Genomic DNA, 18,866 nt, shown 5'->3' with positions numbered 1-18,866 from the left:
AAGTAGACTTGTGTTACTATATACTTTCCTCTTAATGTTTTTGCTGCATCCCAAAGATTTTGGACTCATTTTCATTTGTCCTAAGTATTTTTAATTTCCTCTTTTATTTCTTAGTTGGCCTATTCATTCTTGAATAGCACGTTTTTTAGCCTCCATATATTTTTTCCAGAATTTTTTTGTCATTGATATCTAGTTTCATACTATTGTGATTGGTAAAAATGCTTGATATGATTTCAATATTCTTAAATTTATCAAGACTTGGTTGTGGCCTACCATGTGATCTATCCTGTAGAATGTTCCATGTACACGTGAAAAGAATGTGTATTGTTTTTGGATGGAATGTTTGGACTGTATCTGTTAGGTCCATCTAGTCCAGTGTGTGATTCAAAGCCATTGTTCACTTTTTTTTGGGGGGGGGGAAGGAGGTCTAGGTGATCTATCCATTGATATAGGTGAGATGTTGAAATTCTCTATTGGATTATCAATTTCTCCTTTTATTTCTGTTAGTATTTGCCTTCTATATTTAAGTGCTCCTATATTGGGGTACATTGATATTTACAATTGTCATATCCTCTTATTGCATTGTTCCTTTTATTGTTGTGTAGTGCCTTTTTGTCTCACCCTATAGGCTTTGTCTGATATAAGCACTCTATCCCAGGGGTTTTTTTTCCCTCACTTTCATTTGGATGAAATGTTTATCCATGCCTTCACTTTTGCTTTGTATGTTTCTTAGGTCTGAAATGAATCTGTTGTAGGCAGTATATAAATGGGTCTTTTTAATCCATTTTAATCCACTCAATCTCCCTATTTCTTTTTATTATAGCATCTATTCCATTTATATTTAAAGTAGTTATTGATCTATATGTACTTATTGCCATTTCGTTAGTTGTTTTCTAGTTGTTCATGTAATTCTTCTGTTCTCTGTTCCTTTCTTCTCTTGCCCTCTTCCCTTGTGATTTGATGGCTTTTTTTAGTGTTGTTCTTAGACTCCTTATCTTTATTTTTTGCATATCCTAGGTTTTTAATTTGTGGTTATCATTGGGGGTATATATATCTTATACACACAGAAGTTTATATTGCTGGTCACTTAAATTCAAATACATCCTAAAGCATTACATTTTTATACCTCCCACCATGTTTTGTGTGTATCATATTTTGTCATTTTGTCTATCTCTTGACTAATTTTTGTAGATATAATTGAATTCACTTTGTTTTTAAACTCCATACTGGCTTTGTAAGTGGTTAATTTACCTTCACTATATGTTTGATTTTGTGAACAAAGAGTGAAATCCCCTCATAATTTTCTATTTATAGCTTTTATTCTCCATTTAAAGAAGTCCTTTAACATTGCTTGTAAGACTGGCTTAGTGATGGTGAACTCCTTAACTTTTACCCGGAAAACTTTTAGCTCTTTCTATTTGAATAATACCCTTGCTGGGTTGAGTATTCTTAGTTGTAGGATGTTTTGTTTTGATTTGGTATTGGTTTGTTTTTGTTTTTGTTTTGTTTTGTTTTCAGCACATTGAATGTATTATGCCATTCTCTTCTGGCCCAAAAAGTTTCTACTGAAAAATCAGCTGATAGCCTTATGGGGTTCCCTTGTATGTAACTGTTTTTCTTTTCTCTTGCTTTTAAAATTTTTTATCACTAATTTTTGCCACTTTACTTATTATATGTCTTGATGTTAATATCCTGGGCTTATCTTGTTAGGGGCTCTCAGTACTTCCTGGATCTGGATATGTTTCCTTCTCAGATTAGGAAAGTTTCCAGCTCTTTCTTCAAATAGGTCTTCTGCCCTTTTTCTCACTCTTGTCCTTTTAGTTCCCTATAATGCACAAATTATTACAATTGGTGATGTTGCTGAGTTCTCTTAACCTACTCTTTTTTTTTTTCTATTCATTTTGGGTGTTTTCCATTACCTAGCCTTTACAATTGCTGACCTGTTCTTCATTGTTCTTCATTCTCTAATCTGCTAGATTCCCTGTAGTGTTCTTTTTTAAAAAAATTCAGTTATTATGGGCAGGCCGGGGGGGGGGTGGCTCAGGGGCTTAGCGCTGCCTTTGGCCTAGGGTGTGATCCTGGAGATCCAGGATCAAGTCCCATGTCAGGCTCACTGCATGGAGCCTGCTTTCTCCCTCTGCCTGTGTCTGTGCCTCTTTCTCTGTCTCTCTGTCTCTCATGAATAAATAAATAACTGAATTTTTTTAAAAAATATTCTATTTGTCTTCAGCTGTTTTTTTCTTTTTTTTTTTTTTAATTTCTATCTCCTTATTGAAGTTCTCACTGAGATTCACTCTTAAATTCATTGAGTATCTTTGATCATTATTTTGAATTCTTTATCAGGTATACTGTTGAGATGTTTCATTTAGCTCTTTTTTACTATAATTTTTATATGTTATGTTTGGGACATTTCTTCTATCTTCTCACTTTGTCTATTTCTTTATTTCTATGTACTAGGTAGGTCAGCTGTGTCTCTAGGTCTTAAAAGTAGTGGCCTGGCACATAAAAGACCCTGTGGTGCCATGTAGCATAACTCCCCCATCCCGTTTCCAGAACCATTCACTCCAGGAGCATCTTCTTTGTGGGCTGCATATGATCTCCTGTTATGGCTGAGCCAGTATTACCTTCAGTCCAGTCAGCTATAATGATCTGCTTTGCCTGCAGGGCAGGGATTGGTCCCAGCACTCTTGAGAGGCTTGTTGGTGGTTGGGAGCAGCAGTCAACCTAGCAGTCTATAATTAGCATCTCTGCATAGTTGTGGGTACACCAAAGGGCTAGGCTTAGTCTCTGTACTACTGCATGTCCAGGCTGCTGGAACTTCAGGCCCACAGGTGTGTGAGGTTAACCCCCCCACACACCACTACCTCCAAGAGTCCCTTGGAGTGGTTATGGGTCCTTGCAGAGGCTGGCTGCAAGCTGGTATGGTGAAGCAGGAACCACTTTGAAAGGACAACTTGCGGAGGTGGGCAGGTTAGATAGGGAAGGTACACAGGAGAATACAGGGGAAGGGACTCAGTGCTATCAAGGTAGATGAAGAGTATTAAAACTGGATCTTGCAAGCCTCCAGCTATCTAGGCTGGGGGAAGGAAACAGAAGTGGCACCCCTTAGCATTTTTGTTCCTGGCAAAATCTCCTAAAGATCCCTGCCCCTCCAGCACATAATTTAAGATTAGTCCATAAATCTTTCTAACATATACTCCGAGGCTCTTTTCAAACTGTTTCTTCTTTGCTAGTCTCTGGCCAAGTTACTATGCTGGTTTTTTAAGGATGGAGACGCAGTTTCCCATCACACTCTGGATACCCTAGTATTAAGCTCATTAAGTTTTAGTTTCTGATGCTAAGCTCTGCTGTTTCTCTTAAGGCGTCTGAAGTTAAGCCCCACTGGTTTCCAAAGCCAGATGTTATGGGGACTTGCAAGTCCCAATACCTAAGATGTCTGGTGTGAGGTCTGATCCTCTCACTTCTCTGTGCTTGTCATGTCCCTCTCACTTGTGGCTAGTCCACTAGGGGTTTGGTTGACAACCCCTTTCCCTCTTCCCCTCCCACCATTATCAGGATGGCCTCCAGCCTATCGTTAACTGTGGAAGGCCTGGTTTACCAGTCTTCGGGTTATTTACAGAGTTAGCTGTGTAAATGTAGCTACTCAGTATGTCCATGGAAGAAGTGATATTGGGATCTTTCTACTCCACCATCTTCTTTGAGCTCTTGGCAAGGAATCTTATTCTTCATAAAACTACCAATAAAGGTATTTACTTGGTGGAACACTAGAGTAAGAATCCTTAGAATGTCACTTCTTAGAAATGTGCAATAAACCACTTGTACAGCCATGTCCAGTAGCCCTGGATATCCCTTATTTAGAGTTCTCTTTAGTGTCGGGAAGAACTCAAGCTGGCATGTAGTCCAAGCTTATTCTTATTACCAGAGAAATGAGATAGCCCAGCTAGTAACTGGCAAAGCCAAGGCCAGAACTCCGGTCTGCCTGTTGGTTTCATTCAGTGTGCTTTCCCATGCTGGAAATTATTTTTTATGGGTTTCCTGAACTTTATAACGGAGCAGATTATTGTCTAATTTCTGCATCAGAATTGTCTATTTAAAATTATTTATCTCCTCTGCTTTTCTGGGCAAAATAGAAACTATATTTCAATTGTTACCAGATTTTTGTTGGATTTTCTATGGGTTTTCAAGTCTTATTTTTTTTTTATGTAAAGCCCATTATGAAATTAGCATGGATCAAATAATATTTTTTTCAAGGAAAAATTCAAGGATCTTAGGAAAATACAGACTATATTTAAAACAGTATAATTAACAATCTCCAAACACAAGTCTCCTAAATAGTCATATAATTGATGTTGTTTCTTAAAGTCCAGACAGATTAGATAGAATTCTGTACTTGGAAAGCCATCCATATTTTTGAGTTCTAAATTTCAAATCTAAAACATCTCTTTTCTTGAAAAGAGTAACACATAATTTATTACCCAAAGAACATATTTGACAAATACTTTACTAGCAGTTCTGGCTGGTGAATCCTGGAGTTTGTATTTGGTACACTTAAACTTGAGCCACTAATCTTGATACCTGTCCATACACTTCACTCTTACACAGGGAACCAGGCTATCTCAATCACAGCTGATTGTACCAGATAGCCCAGCCATATGATTGAGTAATCAGCAACCTGGATTAAAAATCAAGCTAGATCAGAGTTCTCTTCCAAAAATTCAAAACTATAGAGTCTAAGGCCGACAGCTGTGGCAGCTGAGATTAAAAATTATAAAGAAAACTCAGGAGTTACTGTGGGTCATTTGAGGCTGAATTTATGAGGTCAATAATAAACAAAATGAGGGGGAAAAATTGTTCAGATGAGCAGAGAGAAGCCGTTAGCAAAACTTTGAGGAAGATCAGCTGTTAGCCATCCATTTGCCATCATGCTCTTAGAGATGTTCATGTGTGTAGCTATGACCAAGCACATGAATTTCATGTCTCTATCTTTATAGACTACCTATTTCTTAAAGTAGTCTGTGTATGTCTCTATTCCTTGTAACCAAAAAAATACTCCCACTAAACAAAACACTAAAAACAAAGCCTTTGCCATCCCTTATATTAAATTAGAAGAAAATGTGAATAACTTTAGAGTATCTTAATTGCATTAATGTTTACCTTGGTTCAAAATTGGGAGTCTAGAGCAACTTGATTACCCTGCAAAGGTTATTAAGAAAGTTTATAAATAGGAAATGTTTCACATCAAAAAAGCACAGGAAAACATGAACTTTGAGTCAAAACACAGTAGAAACTAGAAAAGTTTCAAACTAGACAAGTTATTTCTATATTTAAGAATACAAAACACAAATTTTTCACTTGTTTTTTAAATGTGTGGGTCTCAATAGCTATGTAATCCATCTGTTTCTGATTTACTTACACTTAACTCATCAAAATGCTGTTTTATAAAACTTGTTGTCCAAGAAGTACTTTGAATCTCTTTTATGAGCATATTTAGCCTTTCTTAGAAAAAGGTCCACTTGCCAACAGCAAGTGAGTTTGTACAAGAAAACATTCAAATTTGGATGAAAACAAAGTAAAAGATCAGGTTAGTTTCTTGGGGGAAAAGGCAGTGCACATAACTTTCAGACGCTAGGTTTGATATAGTTGTTAGAGGAATTTCTTTATCTCCTTAGCCTCTCAGGAGAGAAGTTCATTTGGGTAAGTATGAAATAGTTTGCTACAATTTCAATGAAGGAAGATCTAAAACAACAATGAGTTAAAACTCATTCTCCAGTTAGAATAACTGCATATTTTGTTCAGAGGCCTTACTGGCAAAAACATAAATGCCAATAAAATAATATACTTTACAGAGATTTTTGCCTGCCCTTAATCATATGCAGCACTTAGATAAATTGGTAATTAAAAATAAAACTTGAACAGTTTGTCCAACACATCACCTCAGTGCATTTATTAAGCCCCTATTATGTGGCAAGCATTATTCTAAAAGGAAACAGTGGTAGACAAAACAAAAATCCCTGCCTTTGGGGATTATAGTCTCAGAAGACAGACAAGAAACATAATAGGTAAATTCTACCATATGTTAATGTGTTAAATATTAAGGGGAAAAATCAGAATAAGGGAAGTTAGGAGTATGGCATATAGAGATGCAATTTTAAATACAGGCCAGAAATGTGTGGGAAATATCAGAAAGAGAGACAGAACATAAAGACTCCTAACTCTGGGAAACGAACTAGGGGTGGTGGAAGGGGAGGGGGCGGGGGGTGGGGGTGAATGGGTGACGGGCACTGAGGGGGGCACTTGACGGGATGAGCACTGGGTGTTATTCTGTATGTTGGTAAATTGAACACCAATAAAAAATAAATTTATTTAAAAAAATAAATAAAAATAAAGAGGAAGAAAAGCCTAGGATAAAAGTGAGTGTATAAACATTTGGGAAAGAGCATTCAAGGGAGAAGGAATTATCCATGGACCACTCTGTAAGAGTCAGGGTTGTAGGCCAGTGAAAAGGATGTTGGTTTGAAAAGGATGTTGGTTTTAATTGTGACAAATGAAAAGTCCCAGAAGAGTTATCAGAGGAATCATGAGACCCAATGTAGTGCGGCATGTAAAATTCTAAACTTTGTTTACAGGTTAATTTCTCATCACATAAGCCTGGTGCTTCTGCAGTAGGAAGCTTGCAATTGTGGAAAAGGGTATGGTTGGCTTCTTTCCTTTTTAGTCTTATAACCCTTCTTCCCTATCCATTTCCCTAAGGAGGATGAGGTTAACAGTATTAAAGGGGAAATGGCATCTGGGCAGTTGGCATTGACTGTCTCTATATGCTATAGTGGTTGTATCAGAATTTGCAGTCACATTCCTGTGGTACTTCATAAGCACCAAAGCCCATGTGCCCCTCTCCCCTACTTATGCTACTGTTTCTAGGTAGAGAGGAAGGAAGGGTTTTACTTTATTGGTATTGTCTTCAGGTGACCTTGGTGTCCTCAAGGATTATCATATATTCAGAATTGATTATCTTTGGGCCTGATGGAATGAATGGAGTCTTTATAGGCCCTTCCCTATAAAGAGAACTTCCAAATATGGTTTCCTTGACTTCGGTAAATCTGCCTCTCCATCATTTGCTTATCTTTCTTCCCAGCCCAGAAGTAGGCAGTCCTCTCTGGTAGAGTCACATTGCCTCTCTAGAATATCCTCTTAAGCAGGATCAAAGATGATCCCTCATTTTAACTCTACCACGTAGCCCTCAAATGGTCAGTGGGAAACACTCAAGCATCCTTTGTCCTGGTGTAAATATTGCAACCCATTTTCTTTCCTCTACAATCTAAGCAGCAGCCAATCATGATCTCCCCTAGAGATTTTTCATGAGAACAGAGTCTGATATTAGCCCCCTTAAAGCACCAAGCTGATGGGCACCAAAGTTCTCTGAAATCACTGGACTTAAGATGAAGAAAAAGTCTGTCTATGCTCCTTATTTTTATATACCCCCAAAATAACTGTCTCAATAGAAATGTACCCTCTACCCCTTAGCCTCCTGGTGGAGGTAGGGGCCAACTGCAGTTTACAAAAAACTGGTTCTGAGGTACCTCTATTTGCATGTGTAAGACTATATTATCTATGGCTTTGTTTAGTAGTCCAGGACAATCAGAACTCAAATATAACTTCTTCCAACAAAACTATCCTCAATAATCCATTTTAATTGAGCTTTTCCTTTTTATTGAGGCATAATTCAAATACATTATTAGTTTCAGGTAAAAAAAATAATGATTCAATTTTTGTATATTGAGAAATAACCACAGTAAATCTAATGTAACCTCCATCATTAACACAGATTTTTTGTGTGTGTGATGAGAATTTTTTAAATCTACTCTTAGCAACTTTTAAATATGTAATACAGTATTAACTCCAGTTACCAGGCTGTATATTACATCGTGAACTTTATATATTTTATATCTCTTAACTATCATGATGGTGGTCCTTTTTTAATTGGAGTATAATTTATACTTCCAAATCTACAATATGATTCAGTAATTCTATGCATTACTCCTCATGGGCCCATCATGACAAGTGTACTCTTAGTTCCCTTTATCCAGTTCAATCATCCCCCTCCCCCCCCACACACACATACTTCCCCTCCCCTCTGGAAACAACCAGTTTTCTGTTTCAGAGAGGGGTTTTTGTCTTTTTTTTTTCTTTCTTTCTCTGTTTCTCAAATTCCACATATAAGAGAGATCCTATGGTATTTCTTTTTCTCTAACATTTTTTACTTAATGTTGAATCTCTAGGTCCATCCATGTTGTTGCAAATAGCAAGATCTCATTTCTAATGGCTGAGTAATATTCCGCTGTACATATACACCACTGCTTTCCCAGTTCGTAGATGGACATTTGGACTACTCCCATATCTTTCCTATTGCAAATAATGTAAACATAGGGATGTACATATCTTTTCAAATTACTGTTTTCCTTTTCTTTGGGTAAATACCCAATACTGGAATTACTGGATCATGTGGTATTGCTATTTTTAATTTTCTGAAAAACCCCCACACTATTTTCCATAGTGACAGTGCCCATTTATATTTCTACCAATAGTGCATGAGGGTTCCTTTTGCTCCACAGCTTGGCCAACACTTGTTTTGTTAATGCTACCATTCTGTCAGCTGTGAGGTGGTGTATCATTGTGGTTCTGATTTGTATTTCCCTGATGATTAGCAATGTTGGGCATCTTCTCACATATCTGTTGGACACCTGTAGGTATTCTTTGGAAAAATGTCCATTTGGGTCCTCTGCCCAAGTCACTTAAGTATTTTGAATATTAACCCCTTAATGGATATATCATTTGCAAATATCTTCTTCCATTCAGAAGGGTCTTTTTTGTTGATGGTTTCCATCCCTGTGCAAAACCTTTTCATTTTGGTGTAGTCCTGGTAGTTTAATTTTGCTTTTGTTTCCCTTGCCTGAGGAACATCTCTAGAAAAAAATGTTTTTCTATGCCAAAGTCAAAGAAATTACTCCCTATGTTTCCTAAGTTCTATATTTTCAGGTTTCACATTTAGATCTTCAATACATTTTGAGTTTATTTTTATATATGATGTAAGAAAATGGTCCAATTTCATTCTTTTGACGTAGTTGTCCAGTTCTCCCAGCATCATTTGTTGAAGAGATGGTCTTTTCCCCATTGTTTATCCTTGTGTTTTCTGTTGCAGATTCATTAACTTATAAGTATGGATTTATTACTGGGCTCTCCATTCTGTTCTATTAATCTATGTGTCTATTCTTGTGCCGCTACCATGCCATACCATGATATTTTGATTATTACAGCTTTGTAGTATGTCTTGAAATCATTGTGATACCATCAACTCTTTTCTTTTACAAGTTGCTTTATCCATTCATGGAATTGTTTTCTTAATTTCTTCTGCTACTTCATTATTAGTATATAAAAATACAACAGATATCTGTATATTTTGTATCCTGCCACTTTACTGAATTCATATATCAGTTCTAGTAGTTTTTTGATGGAGTCTAACATTTTCTCTATATAGTGTTATGTCATTTGTAATTAGTAACCCTTATACTTCTTTACCAATACCAAAGTCTTTCATTTCTAGTCTGATTTCTGTAGCTAGAATTCTAATGCTATGCCAAAAAAAAAAAAAAAGTGAATACAGTGAAAGCAGGTATCTTTTGTCTTGTTTCTGATCTTAGAAGAGAATCTATTTTTCAGAATCTGTTTTTCACAAGTGGGTATACTAATAGTGATGCATTTTTCCATATGTGGGCTTTATTATGTTGAAGTATGTTCCTTTTAAACCCACTTTGTGAGAGCTTTTATTATGAACAGATGTTGTACTTTTGTCAAATGTTTTTTCTGCATCTATTCCGATGACTATATATATATAAAATCTTATTTTTGTTTTTCAGATTCCACATGTAAGTGAAATTACATATTGGTCTTTCTCTGACTTCTTTCACTTAGTATATTACCCTATAGGTCTATTTATGTTGTTGCAAATGCCAAGAACCCATTATATGGCTGAGTGATATTCCATTGCATATATATACCATATCTTTATTCATTCATCTATTGATGGACACTTAGGTTGTTTCCACATCTTGACTTTGGTAAATAATGCTACAATAAACATAGAAGTAAATATATAACATTTACATTTAAATATATAGCAGTCTATATTAAGTGGGTGTTTAAGTTCAAACACATTCTAAAAGCACTACATTTTTACTCTTATTACCATGATTATGTATATCATGTCCTATTTTACGCCTTCTTTATTACATTGTTAGTCCCTTAACTATTTAGATATTTATTTTCCTAATTTTGTCTTTTAACCTTCATACTAGCTTTTATAGTGTTTGACCTACTGCTGCCTTTGCGGTATGTTTGCTTTTACCAGGGAAATTTTTTTCCTTCTATAGTTTTCTACTAGTTATGGCCTTTTATTTTCCAGTTAAAGAATTCCCTTTAACATTTCTTGTAAGGCTAGCTTAGTGGTAATGAACTCCTTTAACTCTTATTTTTCTGGGAAACTTTACCTTTCAATTCGGAATGCTAACCATGCTCGGAAAACTATTCCTAGTTATAGGTTTTTTCCTTTCAGAACTTTGAATGTATCATGCCACTCCCTTTTGACTTTCAGTCTTTCTGCAGAAAAATAAGCTGATTTATGGGGACTACTGTCTGTAGCTGTTTGCTTTTCTCTGGCTACTTTTAAATTCTCTATTTTCACTCTTTGACATTTAAAATATTATGAATCTTCATGTTGACCTCATTGGGTTCATCTTGTTAGGGACTCTCTGTGCTTCCTGGATCTAAGTGTCTTTTTCCTTCCTCAGGTTAAGGAAGTTTTCAGGTATTTCTTCAAATAAGTTATCTGCTTCTTTCTCCCTTCTCCATCTGGGATCCCTATAGTATCATTTTTAGTACATTTGATGTTGCCCCAGAGATCCCTTAACCTATCCTAATTTTTCTTCTTGTTCTTCAGCTTTGGTGCTTTCCATTACCCTGTTCCAGATTGTTGATCCATTTTTCTGTATTCCATAATCCACTGTTGATTCTTTCTAGGGTAATTGATTTCAGTTATGTTCTTCAACTCTTATTGGCTCTTTCTTTATCTCTTTATTTTCACTGAAATCATCCACTCCTCTCTCAAGTCTGGTGAGCATCTTTATGACCATTACTTTGAATGCTTTATCAGGTAGATTGCTTAATTTCTGAATTTGTCTTGTTCTTCCATTTGAAACTTATACCTCTGTATCCTCATTTTGTTTTATCTTTTCTGTGTTTGTGTCTATGAATTAAGTGGCACATCTACATCCTCTGGTATAGAAGGAATGGTCTTGTATAGAAACATCCCCCTTTGTAGACTCTGTGTATCTGGCAGCTTTGGCTGGCTGCCTGGAGCTGTACCAAGTGTGAACTGAAGGTTCTGGGGCATTCTGTACTGAGGTTACCCTGGTGGGACAGCTGAAACTGAAGCAGGTGTAAGCTTGAGAGGTCCTTGGGTGGTCTGCTCCGGGGGGAAGCATGGCAGGATGGTTGGAGCTTAAGTGACCATGGGCTAGGGAGTCTTAGGGCACTCCATACTATGTGTACCCTGGCTACATGGCTGGACTAAAGTGATGGCAGGCTGGGGGGGCTTGGCGCTCTTTGTGGGGTGGGGAGGTGCCCTGGTAAGTGATTTGGAGTTGTGAGTATAGGCCTAAAATGTCCTGGTGCTTTTCATTTATGTTGCCTTGGAAACATGGCTGAAGCTGTCCAAGAATGTTCCAAGTGTGTCCACAGCTGAAGCTGTCCAAGAATGGTCCAGTGTGTGCCACACTAGGACCACCTTAGTGAGCTGGCTAGAGCTTACATGGGCATCGACTATGGGGGCTGCTTTCATATGGCAGTGTGGGCTAGAGGCCTGGGGCTCACTGAGGTGGCAGTCCAACTTTAGTGTTTGGACCCTGCTTCTGTCTAAGCTATCGGGATGGAAGGGGAACAAAAATAATAGCACTAGCTAGCACCTCTGATCCTAGAGAGCATTTCTGCAGTTCTTCCACCATTTGGCAGCTGCTCTAGGAGCTGGTTCCTTTAATTTTAGTTGCCCATGTAAACACAGCACTTCTTTTTTCCCTTCTATGCTCCAGACCAGATGACTGTTCCCAGTCCCTCAGTGCTATCCTTTCCCACTGCAGTTCACAGCAGCATCAGGGGTAGGGTTTTCATCCTTGCCGTGTCTCCATGTCTCCTTTTGTTCTCTAGGTAGTGTCTCTCTTTTGCTGTGCAGAAGCTATTCAGACAGCCTCAGTTCTTGAGGAGGAATTGCTTTTTATATAGGTATAGATTCGGTGTTTTAATGGAAGAGGTGAGTTCACAGTCTTCCTACATCACTATCTTGGATTCTTTTACAACACCAATGACTGACTTATAACTGGAAATTTGGCCTTTTGATTCACTTCATCAATATTGCCCATCTATCCCCATTTTTGGCAACCACCAATCTATTCTCTGTATCTAAAAGGCTATTATTTTTGTTTTAGATTGCACATATAAGTGAGATCCTATAGTATCTCTCTTTGTCTGACACTTCATCTAGCATGATGTCCTCAGTGTCTCTCCAAGCTGCTGCAAATGGCAATATTTCCTTTTTATGATTAAATATTCCATTGTACATATATATCAGATTTTTTTATCAATTGTCCATAGATGGACACTTAAGTTGCATCCATGTCTTGACTATTATAAATAACACTGCAATGAACATGGGGTGCATATGTCTTTTGAGTTAGTGTTTTAATTTTCTTTAGATAAATACCCAGAAATGAAATTGCTAGATCATGTGGTAGTCCTATATCTAATTTTTAGAAACCTCCATACTGTTTTCCATAGGGGCTGCACCAAATTACATTTCTACCAGCAGTGTGTAAGGTCTCCCTTTCTCCATTTCCTCACCAACGCTTGTTAATTCTTTTTGATAATAGACATTCTAACAGGTGTAAAGTGCTATCCCCTTGTATTTTGATTTAAACTTCTCTGATTAGTGGTGTTGAGAACCTTCTCATATACCTGTTGGCCATCTGCATGCCCTCTTTGGAAAAATGTCTACTCAGATCCTCTGCCTATTTTTAATTCATTGTTGAATTTTTGCTATTGAATTGCTCTTTACCTTGGTTATTAACCCCTTAACAGATATGATTTGCAAATATTTTCTCTCATTCAGTAGGTTGCCTTTTTAACCACTTTGTTGGTTTGCTTTGTTGTGAAAAAGTTTTTAAACTTAATATAGTCCTACTTATTTTAGCTCTTGTTGCTTTTGCATTTGTTGTCAAATCCAAAAAATTCATGGCTAAGGTTGATATCAAGGAGCTTACTACTAGGTTTTTGTATAGAAGTTCTATGATTTCAAATATATTGTGTTCAAGTCTTTTATCCATTTTGAGTTTCGGAATATGGTGTAAGAAAGTGGTCCAGTTTGATTAGTTTACATGTGACTGTCCAATTTTCCCAGCACCATTTATTGAAGAGGCTATTCTTTCCCTTTTATATTTTTAGTTCCTTTTTCATTAATTAATTTACCATATTGCATGGATTTATTTCTGGGCTCTTTTTTCTGTTCTACTGATCTATATCAATCCCCCCCTCAAAAAAAAAGTTATTTATTTCACAGAGAGAGAGCACAAGCACAAGCAGGGAAAGTGGCAAAAGGAGAGAGAAGCAGGCTCCCCACCAAGCAGGAAGGCCAATGTAAGGCTCAATCCCAGGACCATGGATTGAGTTGAAGGCAGACCCTTAAGGACTGAGCCACCCAGGTGCTCTGTATCTTTTTGTAATAATACATTTTGAGCTATAGCTTTATAACACAACTTGAAATCAGGAAGTGTGATGCCTCCAGCTTTGTTCTTCTTAAAATTTCTTTGACTACTGAGTTTTTCATGATTCCATATAAATTATGAGATTGTTTTATTTTTGCCAGAAATGTCATTAGAATTTTAATAGAGATTTCATTGAATCTATAGATTGCTTTGGATATTATGGACACTTTAACAATATTCCACACTAATGGGTTGGAAGAATCTCTTTGCATTTAATTGTGACTTATTTTCATTCATTGTTTTCTAATAGTTTTCAGAGTACATATCTTTTACCCCTTGGTTAAAATTATTCCTGGGCATTTTATTCTTTTTGATGCAATTTTAAGTTGAGCTTTCTGAATTTCTTTCTTATAGTTTGCTATTAGTGTAGAGAAATACGGATTTTTGTTTATTGATTTTTTTTTATGTTCAGAAATTTTAATGAATTTATTAGATCTGACAATCTTTTGGTGGAATCTTTAGGAAGTTCTGTATATAATATAATCTACAAATAGTGACAGTTTTACTTTCTGAATACCTTTTGTTTGATTTTTCTCACCTAATTAATTTCTCTGCTTAGAACTTCCCAATACTATATTGTATATGTGGCAAGAGTGGGTATCCTTGTCTTTTTATGGATATTAGAGGAAAAGCTTTTAGTTTTTTACCATTATGTTAGCTGTGGATTTGCCATATATGGCCTTTACTATGTTGAGGTCAGTTCCCTTTAAGCCCACTTTGTTGAGAGTTTTTATCATGAATAAATGTTGAATTTTGTCAAATGTTTTTTCTGCATCTATGGTGATGATCATGATGTTTATCCTTCATCTCATTGATGTGTGTGCCATATCAAATAGAGATAAAGCACTTAAAGATAAACATCAGAAACTCAACATCTGCCCTTTTGCATTGTGATTTGGTGTGCCAGTAATGTGAGACTAAAATTAAGAAAACTAGAGAAGGTATCATAAACCGAACACTTATAAAACATTGAACATGTTTCTTAGTTGCCTTACAAGTTCTAATGTGCTAGTATTTGTATTTTTGAAAATCAACATAATACAAAAGGAAAAATAAAAATGTCAAGTATAGCTAAAGGAGAATAAAGTAAGGATACATATAAACAGTCAATTATGAATTCTAACCAAACGGAATGTGTTAGGGCTTGCTAACTAGATTATTTGCAGATTTCTCTCTCTCTCTCTCTCTCTCTCTCTCTCTCTTTCTCTCTCTCTCTTTTGAAACCACCACTCACTCAGAAGTCATCATTTTTGGACAGTGGTCATGCTCTTAATTACCTATGCCCTCCCCAGCTTTTAGTTCCTTTTGCTTACTCCACTATCAACACGTAGTTGCCTGTGGCAGTTCACATACATTCTGATCTCTACTGGGTAATCTGATATAAACAAACATGAATGGCTCATTTGACTCCTCAGAAATAGGTATATGTTATATGATAAAAACTTCCATTTAATGTAGAGCTCCTTCCTATCCTTGCCTACTGCAGACAAAACTGTTCTTAAAAACAGTGAGATCTCCCATTAACATCCAAAGTCACAATGTATTTGACCAGTAAATTTCTTTTAGAAGGAGTAGGAAACTGTGAGTCAGTATAGTATATATGCTGTGCTAACAAATTCCCAAACCTCAGCAGCTTAAAGCAATAAATGTATTCTCATGTTGCATGTCCAACGCAAATTTTCAAGGGGCTTTGTTCCACATGGTCTTCATGGCTTAGACAGAGGCTCCTGTTAAATACATGCTTCCATGATTGCAGAAGTAAGGAAAAGTAAGAAACCATGTGCTGGCTCTGTCCAGAAATGTACCCTGTCACTTCCACTCACAGATTGTTGGCAAAGTAAATCACAAGGCCACAACCAAACTCAATAGTGCAAAATGTAGAGCCTTCTCACAGGTAGGGGCACAAAATAACTTTGAACAAGAAGACAGCTTCCATACTGACAATCTAGTTCAAGAGATAGTCTGTAAGAGTAAATATTTCAGTGACTAATAAGCTGTCATTTAACAGTCCTCTTTTATGTCAATACAGCTCCTGATGTGTACCATTAGTTAGAGTCTTTGTGGGGTTCTAATAAATGACATGTAGTTCCCCATATGGGTGTTGAGTCAACTTAGAAAAAGGCAATAGTCAGCAATTGAAACCAAAATGTCACCATTACTTAACTAATAAAGGCAGATAGAAGAAACAGCTCAGAAAGAAAGCCCACATGGGCATGCTGCTACCTTTCATTCCTTTACTCACACCTTGGGACAGCCCATACTAGAGAAAGTTTAAGTCCACAGTTGGATTGTACTTAGGCCTCTGCTTCCTGTTGGTGCAAAAAGAGCAGAATAACCATACCCCACATGCTCAAGTTCTATGGTATTTTCACTCCATCTAACTAAGAAATGTGAATCAACAACAAATGCTCACTAGCAGAATGTTCACTCTGTCTCTTTGCACAGGAGAAACAAGAAACCCCATAGGCAGATATACTAAGCTCTTTTCATATGCAAGAAAACAAGAGAAAGAAAGGATTCCTGTCTACACTATATACTAATTTAAATTACTAGGATTTGGGGGTTTTCTCTTTCACTGAATTTTAAACTCCTTATGGAACTAGCATCTTGCATAGTTTTAAAATAATAAATAAGTCAAATACTTGTTACAGGTCATACTATTTTGAAACAAATAATCACTTCAAGATCATAATCATAGTGAGTGATAGGTACCTTTACTAACAGAAGAATTTTGTACAGACTTCTTCTAAACATTATCTGTCAAATATGATCATTCACTTCTTAATTTAGTGAAACTCCATCTACAAAAGTGAAAGAATGAAAGCTTTGTGAGAATATTATACATCATTAAAAAGTTTCCAACAGCTGGATTGCCTTGTATAATATAGAATTGAAAGAATGCTAATGTAAAAAAATGAGTAAAAATTTTATTACCAACCCACTCCAAGAAGCAGAAGAAAAACAGACATGCATACATGATTTCCAAGTTAGAAAGGAGACCAAAGCATTTTTATCCAAGATATGAGGGATGACACAGAATCCTATAATATAGATTTATGGTAAGACACATTAAAATGACAGCATTTGAATTATCAAACTGAAACTACTACCCTTTAATATTTCACCTTATGAAAAGGAAAATATTTTAATACAATAAAACTACAGCTCATATATTCCAAGTCTGTTTTAGTAGCTGACCAGACTGAGAGCTCGAATAAGATTTGCCTTTATTGTGACTTTTCAGTAGAGGCATATTTTTGACATGTGCTAATCCATAATTTAAAACTTTAGCAAATTAGTAATTACCAGGGGTGGTGGTGGTGGCAGCAATAGTAGTAATATTAATACCCCCAGAATAACATTCAAACAACTAACAATATGAAGTGTTGTTGATCTGGAACTCCTAGACTCCTGCATTGCCAATGGAATGTGAAATGGTACAGCTACCTTGGAAAACAGTTTGGCTGGCAGTGTCTTACCTACCAAACCTTACCATATACACTCTACCTATATCCTACAACCCAGAAATTCCACTCCTAAGCTTTTACACCAGAGAGATGAAAAAAAAAAATCTACACTATTGGAATACTATGACTCAATAAAAGTAAACTGCTAATAAACACAACAGAAAAGAGCCTCAACATTAGGCTAAGTTAAAAAAAAAAAAAAAGTCAAACACAAAAGATTACACACTTTTTCATCTCATTTTTGTGTAATTTTTTGTTTTGAAAATCAAATGCATAAAACTAAGTTATTGTATAATCAAAGTGTCTAGTGATAATAAACTGTGTTCACAGTGGAAAAACTAAGATCAATACATCTTGAGTTTATACCCCGCCAATTTCCTTTTTTAAAAATCTGTAATCCATTTAATCCTTAAATCCCACTACTAAAATCTCAGCACTATTTTTGAAAAATATTTTTAAATATGACATTCAAAAAAATGCAATTCTACACCAAAGGAAATGACAAAAAAATGTATAAAATGTCTTTTCTATAAAATTTCCAAATCATTCTTGAAGCTCCATAAAGTGGCTCAAGAGAACCTAAATCAGTATCTAAGGATTTTCACTTCTCACTTCTTAACAAGTAATACTGATTTCTTTTTTATCCTGTAATTTATCAAAAGCAAACTAAACAATGAACATATCAACCCAATAGCTGGAAGGATCCTGAGATTGACCACTGTTGATTTCTAGTACTTCATTAGGACTTACTTATGGATTATAGTAATATTATTTAGATCTGGGATTAAAAAATCTATTCTAATGAAAAGTCCTTTCTCAAAAATATTGTTTTTAAGAGAGACTTTTTAACCTCATTTGTTTGTTGACTAAAAGAAGCCACTTAAAATGATAGAGATTACTGAATCCATTTTCCCTAAACTGTATTATCAGTTGCTTAGTACTACAACGGAAGAAATGGGAATTTAAGAGAATTGTCCATATAAGGGCAGCTTTTTTACTTAGCTGTAAAGCTTTAAAATGCTTCTATGTTCTAATTTTTCATCTTCCAGATCTCATTATCTCAGTTTATTAGACTTATCGGGATTGTATTAAATATACAGTGATACTTAGAATATCTTGGAATTTCTTTCTCTACCTGGTGAAGGACGCCTTTTGGGACTGAAGTCATTTTGTCAACAGACTTTAGAGGGAAGGCTGAAAAATAAAACCATGGGAGCTCCAAAATATCTCAGGACTTCTGTAAACACTGGCAAGTAACATTCATATGTTCTCTTATATTTCAATCCTGACCTAGAGTTGACCATTCTTTCAAATAATTTCTATTCTTGAAATTTAAATTCTGAGTTTCAAAATACTATATGCAAATGAATAGTACCGATAAACCATACTGGCTACCATACTTAGAGTAGAAGTTATAGAATTTTGAATCAACCAACTGTCCAGGGCGAGGATGGTAGTAAGGATCATTACTGAAACTATAAGAACAGTCTTCCCTTAGAAGGCAGCCAGGTTGGAGGTGAGCAGATTATTAGATATT

At 36.0% G+C, this 18,866-nt stretch overlaps 1 long non-coding RNA gene across 1 annotated transcript; it reads left to right on the top strand.

The window, feature by feature from the left end:
• Nucleotides 1-363: 363 nt before the first annotated feature.
• On the top strand, nucleotides 364-18,579 carry LOC112678408 (uncharacterized). Its single transcript, XR_003147550.3, has 3 exons — nucleotides 364-452; nucleotides 6,627-6,689; nucleotides 18,474-18,579. It is a non-coding gene; the product is annotated as an uncharacterized LOC112678408 (long non-coding RNA).
• The last annotated feature ends 287 nt before the right edge of the window (nucleotides 18,580-18,866 follow it).

Source organism: Canis lupus, chromosome 29 (assembly GCF_003254725.2).
Source record: "Canis lupus dingo isolate Sandy chromosome 29, ASM325472v2, whole genome shotgun sequence".
Taxonomy (NCBI): domain Eukaryota; kingdom Metazoa; phylum Chordata; class Mammalia; order Carnivora; family Canidae; genus Canis; species Canis lupus.
The sequence above is the reverse complement of the archived record's forward strand: the minus strand, read 5'-3'. Positions and strand labels throughout refer to the sequence as shown.